Source organism: Lolium perenne, chromosome 3 (genome assembly GCF_019359855.2).
Source record: "Lolium perenne isolate Kyuss_39 chromosome 3, Kyuss_2.0, whole genome shotgun sequence".
Lineage (NCBI taxonomy): Eukaryota > Viridiplantae > Streptophyta > Magnoliopsida > Poales > Poaceae > Lolium > Lolium perenne.
The window spans coordinates 155,819,838-155,830,579 of record NC_067246.2 but is presented as its reverse complement, the minus strand read 5'-3'; positions in this window follow the sequence as shown (position 1 = coordinate 155,830,579).

The window sequence follows — 10,742 nt, the reverse complement described above, 5'->3', positions numbered from 1 at the left end:
TTGTGTTGCACAGAACGGTCATAGAGCCATGGCCGGCCCAACAGCAGGTGACACACCGTCATAGGAACCACGTCAAAATCAATGTAATCCTTATACGGTCCAATCTCAAGATCAACACGCACCATGTGGCTCACCTTCATCTCACCATTATTTCTCAACCACTGAATATAATATGGATGCGGGTGCAGTAGATACTTCAGTTTCAGCTTGGCACATAATTCTTTGCTTGCTAAATTGCGACAACTCCCTCCATCAATAATGACCTTGCAAGCTTTATCAGGACCAACAAGTGCCTTTGTTTGGAACAAATTGCAGCGCTGTGTAGATGCACTTGACTGCACATTAAGAACGCGTTGTGACACAGCAATAGTTTGAGCTTCGGAAGGATAAGCATCAAAACCATCACTATCATAATCATCGTCGTCTGGAGCATTTGGATCAACATCATCTCCAGTTTCATACACATTGTCCTCATTAATAATCATAACTTTGCGGTTAGGACAATCTCTCTTGAAGTGACCCTTGCCACCACATGTATGACAAGCCATATCGCGGTTGCGCATCGTTGACATGTTAGAACTAGTTCCACTTGCTGCAGGAACATGCTTCTTTGTGTTGGACACAGTAGAGGCCGACTTGCTAGACGAAGTAGAAACATCCGCAGGGCGTGGATATGGCGCCGTGGAGGGTGGCGTCCTAGGCGTGTAGCGCCCAGCTCCCGCAGCACGACCCTTCATTTGCAGTTCTTCAGCCAACTGTGATTCAGCTTCTCTTGCATGATGTAGTAGCTCATTCATAGTAGTGTAATTGTGATGACGCACAATGCCTTTGACGTTAAACTTGAGACCTGTCAACACCCGGATTTTTAAATCTGAATGCCTATTATGTCATACATCGCAATCCCAGGAATATTGTTGTTGCGAGGCATAATAGTTAAGTATCATAGTCATCATTCATTACAAACCATATTGTCCTACAATTGGAATCACATGATCCATATTACACGAATAGTTGATCTATTGATCAACGAACAAACACAAGTTCATAGCGGAAGCGTAAAGATAAATGGACTCTCTAGTCCACAGGCCAACGCTTGACGTTGGAAGACTCCTAGTTGTCGTAGGCGTCCTGCTGGTCATCTCCTTGTTCATCTTCATACTCTGGCCATTTGAATAGCCAGGGACAAAGCCGTGAGTACTTCAAGTATTCGCAAACTAAGACTAGTGTAAGTGCTAGACAATTCTAGTAAGGTTTGCTAAGCTCTAGTTCATTTGCATAAAGCCAATTTTAGTTCAGAAGTATTTGAGAAAAGCCTTATTCATGTGCTAACTAACTCAAGTGGGAACATTAGTGTCATTCCCACCATTCAAGTGGTGATTTCAATTCAATTCACCACTTCGCCATCCATTTCACCATCATTTTCAAGAATTTGACATCAGAAACTGTATGGCCTTTCCAACCGTCCGTAACCGTGGACGCGGCTATTCGAATAGATTTACACTCTGCAGAGGTTGCACACTTGTGCCACAACATTTGATTTCATCCGTCGGGATTACCTCGAATCATCGTAACACATTACGTGGATCATCAACCATAACATTTCACTTACAAACCCTAGTATGAGCACCTCTCCCCATGAGCTTGGCCTCCCAGTGAAGACCAACTGTCAACCTGGGAACTGCACAGGGCTTGGCCGTACAATTCACATCATTTCTCAACAACGGAGGCAGCCTCAAGCATAACCCCTATGATGTGTGTTCAGAGGGAACACATACTAAGATGCATAAACTTCCAGTTAAGCCCTACCCATAATCAGGTATTGTGGGGGTACTCAATATTGGAAAGGTATCACATTCAAACCAATATCAGTTTTATCAAAAATCACCATCTTCTCTTGGTCATATTCACCTTCAAATTTCATTCAATGGAATGCTTCATTATTCCAAGGTTTCAAATTCACTCCAAGTCACATGTTCCCATCTAGAGTAGTCAAGTTTTAATAATTAGCACTAGCTCTAATCATGAGGGGTGCTACTTGCTTTGCTAGCTTGAGACTAACTTTGCTACTCTAGTAACCTTCTTTCACTTTAACCAAAGTTAACTATAAAAGTAACTCTTTAAGAAAACAAGTAAAAACTTGTAAGGGGGAAACTTGGGATAGGCTTATGGTAAGAAAGGTAAGACTATAGTGCCTTGCCCCAAGGGGCTTTGCACTTTGCAAGAATATTAGCTTGCCTTGGTAGTTCTCAAAGTTCTCTTCCTCCTCCTCTTGGTAGCAACCTTATTCCTCCGGGTATTCTCCGGTGCTAGCGTCTAAATTTGAATACGAATATAATCACTCAACTAATTCAATGGCTATTCCAAACATCACATATATTCACACAAACTATTCTAAGCACACAATTAATATAATTAGGGTGCATTGGTTGTGTTGCTTGAGAACAATTAATTCCCTCTTATTTCATATGTAAATGATAGTTCCATATGGTTCTTGAGAAATAATTTCCTCTCATTGAATCTTCTTAAGTTTTAATTTCCCAAACAATCATACATGAATTTATGTTGACCTAAGTCAACCATTCATTATCATCATTTGAGAAAATGATTTAAATGAGGTAGACCACCTCATACTATTTAATAATGCCTATTATGATTTAATATCTCCAAGCATTTCATATGAACTTATTTTACCAGGGGTCCAACTTCATATGGATGCATTTGAGACAAGATTTAAATGAAGTATACCACTTCATATCATTTGCATAATAGTTTTGGACAATATCACTTAAGTAAACTAGCCATATTACCCATTATTTAAACTAGGGCATGATCATGCAAAGTGACCACACCATTTTCTTGCAGAAACAATTAGTGTAAGTTAAATGTGAACTATGGGAGTTCGAATTAACTAAATATCACTTTTGGTTGATTTTTAATATTTATTTGAATGTGAAAAAGTCCCTGCCTTCATCTTTTCGTCACTTTAATTCTTCATCAGATCTCAAGATGAGACCAGTGCCACGTTGTAGAACTTTTCAGTAGCTTTCCAACAATATAAAATTTGCTAAATTTGGCCAAGCCAAACAGATTCTATTAAATTTCGAAGTTGGAGCCAGAATTGAAATTGTTGGAATTTAATTAAACTGAATTTGAATTAATCGGGCCGGCGGGAAAACTAAGTGGGCTGAGACGATTCGAAACACAGTAAATCGGCCTAGTAACGCATCCAGTGCGCATGGGCTTGCTGACAGGGTGGGTCCCGCATGTTAGCGGCTGTTAAACCCGAATCGGTATGAATCAAAGAGGGGCGTTGGATTAAAACATGATCGGACGGCGCTGGTGCGTCGTCTTCTCCGGCGAGAGGGAGCTACTGGCGCAGCGAGGGTAGGGGGTCGGAGGGCTAACCAGGGCTCCCGCGGTGGCTGGCAGTATGCTCGGGGAAGGTGTAGTCGACGGCGAAGCTCCTGGTACCGGCGGCGGCTCCTTGAACGGTGTCAATCGACGGCGAGCTTCCGCGGCGTCCTGCGGCAGTGATGCTTCGATTGGGCGGCGTCAGTGGCTAATGTCGACGGTGGAGTGGCTCTGGCGGTCGAGGGAGAAGAGGGGAAGGTGCTGGTGTGCTCAGATCGACGAATGGGCGGCTCTATTTATAGGCGAGCGAGGGTGGCCGTGGCGCTGCGGCGAAGTCGACAAGGGCGCGGCGTCTCCGGCGAGCTATCGAGCTAGGCGAGGGCGGAATCTTGTTCAGAGCATCATGGAGGTCCTCTGGGCGGCGACAGCCTGGTCGGGCGGTGCCTAACTTGGTCGGATTGCTTCCATGTCTGGCGGCGTCCGTGGCGGCTTTTCTTCTCCGTCTCCGGCGGCGGCGGTCATGGGTCGCGGTCGCGCGAGAGTCTGGCGGTGTCGTGCTGTCACGGTGAGGCTCAACGCGCTCAAAGGGGGTCCAGGGGATGCTCGAGGTGATGGCGCGGCGCGTGTCCAGTGAGCGTCCACGGGCGTGCATGCGCGACGCCGTCGGCATGGCTGGCCGTTCTGGGCGCGCGTCGTCCGATGATTGTCGACGTCCTCCTCGACAACGGCGTGCATAGGTAGGTGCAGGGGTGCGAGGTGGCGCGCTGGGGCACGGTGGCCAGGTCTGGCGATGAAGGGAGAGAGGGGAGGGGCATGCACGTGCCCATGGCCGGCATGGCCATGGCTATGCCATGTGTGCCCTCCTCTTAGGGTTGCTAGGGTTGGTATTGGAGGAGAGGGGACCAGGGAACTTGTTGGAGTGAAATGGGCAAGGTAGGGTTGAGTAGATCACTATTTGAAATAGTGTTGCATTGTTCCACATAATAAAAAGTCCCAACTTTACTTGAGCATAGAATTTGATCCAAAGTGAATTTGGCATGGTGGTCTTTACCAAAGTTGTTCACCTTGATGTGCTCTTGGATGAGGTGCAAAGAATTGAGCAAGTCTAGCTTGAAAATTTTGAATTGCAAGGGCTCAAAGTAGGGATCAGACTATAAATGGCAGATTTGACCATTATCATATGTGATCCCATTTTGAGTTTGAATTTCATTTGATTTGTGTTTCTTTGATTCCAAAAGTTTTAATAAGTGTTTAGTAACATTATTCAACTAATGGTGAAGACCAAAATGGCCTAGGCTAAAACTTTATAAGATTGGCATAAACCATATGTTAGGGTTTTGGGGTTTTTATTCTTATTTGATTTCTTTCTCTTTTTGATTTATTTGGTTTGTGATATTCACTTGATCACATTAGGGTTTTAGGGTTTATCATATAAACATAATAACAATCATCATGGCATATCACTCAAATGCACAAGTCCTATGCAGGGTACTATATGCAAATAAAAGTTTTTGTTGGCTCTGAATTTTGAATTTTGGAATTCTTCTAACTTTCGTTTTATTGAAATTTGGGATGTTACAAACCCTTCCCCCTTACAAAAGATCTCGTCCCGAGATCTAAAAGAAAGTTAGGTACTAAAGAGATCTGGGTACTCCTTCTTCATGAAGTCTTCACGTTCCCAAGTGGCTTCATCTTCAGTATGATTCCTCCACTGAATCTTCAGGAACTTGATGCTTCGGGTGCGGGTGGTTCTGTAAGCTTCCTCCAGGATGCGAATCGGCACTTCGCGGTATGTCAGGTCCTTGTTGATATCCACCGATCGGTGATCGATGTTCTTGAACACTTCGGTCTTCTCAGGGACTTCAAGACACTTCCGGAGGAGTGAGATGTGACACGTCGTGCATAGCCGACATTTCTTCAGGTAGCTCCAGTTGATAAGATACTTCACCTCGGCGACTCAGAACTTTGAAGGGTCCGACATATCGGGGTGCAAGCTTTCCTTTCAGCTGGAATCTCTGCATTCCTTTCAAGGGGGATACCTTGAGATAGGCGAAGTCTCCGATCACGAAGGTCATCTCTCGGAGTCTCTTGTCGGCGTAGCTCTTCTGTCTTGATTGCGCCGTCTTGAGGTATTCGCGGATCTTGTGTACTTTCTATTCGGCTTCACGAAGAACATCAGGTCCAAAGACTTGGCTTTCTCCAACTTTCGACCAATTGAGAGGGGTACGGCATTTCCTTCCGTACAAGGCTTCAAAGGGGGCCATCTGTAGGCTGGCTTGATAGTTGTTGTTGTAAGAGAATTCTGCGTAAGGCAGGCAGTCTTCCCATTTTGATCCGTACTCCAGTACACATGCTCTCAGCATGTCCTCCAGTATCTGGTTGACTCTCTCAGTCTGTCCGTCGGTCTGAGGGTGATAGGCGGTGCTGAAATTCAGACGGGTTCCTAGTCCTTCGTGCACTTTCTGCCAGAATCTTGAGGTGAATTGTGATCCTCTATCTGACACTATCGACTTCGGGGTTCCGTGCAGGGCGACTATTCTGGAGATGTACAATTCAGCTAACTTTGGGCCTTGATAGGTGGTCTTGACGGCGATGAAATGGGCTACCTTGGTCAGTCTATCGACAACTACCCATATTGAATCATTGCCTTTGCTGGATTTGGGCAGACCTGTGATAAAGTCCATTCCTATGGAGTCCCACTTCCATTCGGGAATCTGCAGGGGTTGTAGCAGTCCTGCGGGTCGTTGATGTTTTGCCTTAACTCTCTGACAGATGTCACACTTGGCGATGTAGCTTCCGATTTCTCTCTTCATTCCATGCCATCAGAATTGCTCCTTCAAATCTTGATACATCTTGGTACCTCCGGGGTGGATTGAGTAAAGGGTGTCATGGGCTTCTTGCAGGATGACTGGCTTCAAGTCTAAGTCCGATGGCACACAAAGGCGTCCTTTGTACCAAAGAACTCCGGCTTCATCAACGGTGAATCCTGGTGCTTTTCCTGCGGCTATCTGTTTCTTGATTCCGTCGATGCCAGCGTTTCCTTTCTGGGCTTCCTTGATTTGGCTAACCAAGGTGGGTTGAAGTTCTATGCTGGCTAGGAATCCTTCACTAACAAGTTCCAGTCGAAACTGTTCAAACTCTTGAAACAGGCTAGGTTGCTCGATTGCGATCATGGAGTTCAACTGACACGGCAGTCGACTCAAAGCATCCGCTGCCACATTGGCCTTGCCGGGGTGGTAGTGAATCTCCATGTCGTAATCCTTGATCAATTCGATCCATCGGCGTTGTCTCATGTTCAGCTCCTTCTGGGTGAAGATATATTTCAGGCTCTTGTGATCGGAGTAGATCTCGCACCGATTACCCATGAGGTAATGACGCCAAACTTTCAAGGCTAAGACAACGGCTGCGAGCTCTAGGTCGTGGGTTGGGTAGTTCTGCTCATGTTGCTTCAACTGTCTTGAAAGGTAAGATATAACTTTGCCTTCTTGCATAAGCACACATCCAAGACCAATCTTGGAGGCGTCACAATACACGTCAAAGGGCTTGGTGATGTCTGGCATGATCAGGATTGGGGCTGAGGTCAGTCTACTCTTGAGTTGTTGAAAGCTCTCTTCACATTTGTCAGTCCATTCGAACTTCTTGTCTTTCTTCAGCAGTTGGGTCATTGGTCGAGCGATGCTCGAAAAGCCTTCTACAAATCTGCGGTAATATCCGGCTAATCCAAGAAAAGCGCGGACCTCGGTTTGAGTGGTTGGGGCTTGCCATTCCATAACTGTTTTGATCTTGGCAGGATCTACGGCAATTCCTCCTGCAGACAAGATATGTCCCAGGAATCCTACTTCTTCCAACCAAAACTCACACTTGCTGAACTTGGCATACAACTGGTGGTGTCTAAGGGTTTCTGGGACAGTCTCCAAATGCTGTTCATGTTCCTCTTCGGACTTGGAGTAGATGAGAATGTCGTCGATGAAGACAACGACAAACATGTCCAAAAAGTTCATGAAGATCTTATTCATGAGGTTCATGAAATAAGTGGGGGCATTGGTTAATCCAAACGACATGACGTTGTACTCATACAACCCATATCTGGTGGTAAAGGTAGTCTTTGGAATGTCGGTGGCTCGAATCTTCAGCTGATGATAACCAGTCCTAAGATCTATCTTTGAGAAAACTTTGGCTCCGGTCAACTGATCAAACAGGTCTTCTATCTTGGGTAGGGGGTATTTGTTTTTGATGGTGACATCGTTAAGCTTACGGTAGTCCGTACATAACCGAGTGGGACCATCCTTCTTGTCCACAAACAAAACTGGTGATCTCCAGGGGGATGCACTAGGTCGTATCAAACCTTTGGCTAACATATCATCTATCTGCTTCTTCAGCTCCACGAGCTCTGTGGGGTTCATGCTATAGGCTCTCTGGGCTATAGGTCCAATTCCAGGGATTAACTCGATGATGAACTCGATATCCTGATCCAGGGGCATACCGGGTAGATCATCCGGAAACACATCAGGGTATCGACAGACGACCCTGATTTGATCCAGAGTTGGCTTGGCTACACTTTGGTTGCAGGTGAATTTTCTGGGTAGTCTATCAGAGACATGTTCTACCAGGATACCGGTGCTGCTAGTCATGGTGATGGCTTTCTTTGCACAGTCAATCAAACCATGGTGTTTTGACATCCAGTCCATTCCTAGTACGACTTCCAAACCTTTGGTTCCCAGAATGATCAGATTGGCATAGAAATCTACATCATGGATTTTGATGGGTACATTTTTGCAAAATTTTCTGGCTTTGGTGGTTGATCCGGGAATTTGAACTATCATAACATGCTTCAAACTGAGAGGTTGAATTTTACTTGTTGATGCAAAGTCTTCGGTGACAAAAGAATGAGATGCTCCGGAATCAAACAATACTCTGGCAGGGATGTGGTTGACAGAAAACATACCCAGTACAACATCTGGTGCTTCCTGGGCTTCCTCGGCGTTCATGTGGAAGAGACGGCTGTTGCGGTTATTGGGGTTGTTGGGGGCGAACTTCTTGCCGGTGGAGACACGGCGTTGCTGCTGAGCAGGTGCAGCGGTGTTGCCGGCGAGCTTGGCGAGCCTCTTGGGACACTCGTTGGAGTAATTTCCCACTACACCACACTCGTAACAAGTGATGGTGGCCTTGTCTTTGGTCGCAACGGGGATGGCGTTGCTTCCGGTCCTTGGAGCGGTGTTGGAGTTGTTTTTGTTGTTGTTGGGGGATCTGGGTGGAGCGCGGTTGAAGTTTTTGTTGTTGTTGTTGTAGTTGTTGTTGTTATTGTGGCCTCCTGGCCTGGAGTTTCCTCCACTCCGGTTCTGATAACCGGGGCGCGAGTTCCTGGGACTTGTTGTTGTTGTTTCTCGGAGTGAAACCTCCGCTTGATCTGGGGCGATACTTCGGGGCATTGCTAGGCCCACTCCGGTGCATCATGCGGCGCTTGCGGTTCTCATTGGCTTGGTTCAGCTTGCCCTCCATCTGGATGGCGGAGTCTACAAGGGCTTCAAGGTCGGCGAAGGGGATGTTGACGAGGACAGTTTGCATCTCGTCATGCAGCCCGTTCAGGAATCTCTCCTGCCTCTTCTCGGTGGTGTCGGTCTCGTCGGGGGCGTACCTTGACAGTGTAAGGAACCTGTCGCGGTATTCTACCACCGTCATGCGACCCTGCTTCAGTTCACGGAACTCATCCCTCATCTTCTTGATAAGACCCGGGGGTACATGGTACTTGCTAAACTTGAGATTGAAGTCTGCCCAAGTCATGAATTGGCCTCCGTTCATGGCACGGGTGCTAGTCCACCATGCTCGGGCTGGTCCGGCGAGATAGTGGGTTGCAAACAAGACCATCTTGTTGGCTTCTACTCCAGCTACTTCCAAGTTGTTCTCCATAGTCTGGAGCCAGTCGTCGGCGTCGAGTGGTTCTTCAGTCTTGCTAAACACCGGAGGGTTGGTGTTCTGGAAGTTCTTGAGCTTGGATCCGGGATGATCATGATTTCCATGGCCTTGGTTTGCAAGGTTTTGCAGTGCTGCGATGTTGGCCTGGCGTTCAGCTCTTTCAGTCTCCCTGTCGGCAAGCAGGGTTTGCAGCAGTTGCATCATTGCATCGTTGTTGGTGCGATTGGGAGGGGCCATCTGAACATAGAGAAGATCATGGGATAAGAGGGAAATTTCTATGGTTTATTGTGAGTAAGTTCATAAAATTTGAAAACTTGAAGTCTTTTCATGAAAAACACAACATTCATTCATTCATTCAACACACATTACAAACTAACACTCAACACTTCCAATGGGTTTAAGACCCATTCTCTCATGCTACGATACAAAGGGCGGGATACAACTCACACCTATATAAGTGAAACTAGTGCAACTACTCCTCATCCTAGACATCGATCGGGATGAAGTCGTCAGGTCCTGCCTCCAGGAACTCGTAGTCCTCCTCCTCGGTGAACTCGTCCTCCTCGAAGTCGTCGTCGTCGCTCAGGAAGGCTCCTCCTCCCTGAAGGTCGATACCTCCGTCGTCCTCCTCCATCTCTCTAAGCTGATCCTCCTGGGCCTTGACAGTGGCCTCAAGTGATGCTATCTTGGCGCAAAGGCCCACAATCATAGCGTCCTTCTTGGCACGCTGCTGGCGAAGGGCCTTGCGGTCGTTGTTGAGGAGCTTGATCGCCTCACCCTGCTCGATGATGTGAGCGTGGGTCTGGTTCGCGTAAACGCGAGTGGCGTCGAGGTCCTTCTGAGTCTGGTAGAGCATGAAGTCGAGGTGCTCAGCATGGTGCCTCAACTACGGGTGCGGCTGCAGCTCCATGGGCACTCCCATGGCATCACGCCTCACGAGATGCGCGAAGCGAGAAGCGAGGATGCGCACCACGTTCTGTCCATAGAGACGCGCAAGTGCCTCCTGAAGGCCACGTGCGAGTCCGTCGAGCCAGTTGCTCGCGCGGAAGGAGAAGAGGATCCTCTCCGAGGTGGGAGGCTCCATCTTGCCCCTCAAGTCGACAGTGGTGATCCACTGCAACTCTCCTCCAGGCGTGTCGTCCACCTGAATTCCGTGGAACTCAGGGTGTGGGCGCTCAAGGAAGTCCGAGAGGGCGTTGAGGTCGTGCTCGAAGATCAAGCTTCCCCCATTCCCAAGCGGGTAGAACTTGGTGTTGATGGGTTCATTTGGCTCCCTCTGAAAGCGAAATGGATGAGTAAGTTAGAGAGTGAACAAGTGTGGCAAAATTTTAAGTAGATTCAAATAAGGAAGAACATGATTCATCAAAGTTTTGAAAAAGTCTCAAAGACAAGAGTGTAAGTAAATTTTTCCAAATATTCTCTTCATTTGATTTCAAAGTTAAGTTTTTCTGAACGTCCATTCTAACTTGGTTCTTCTA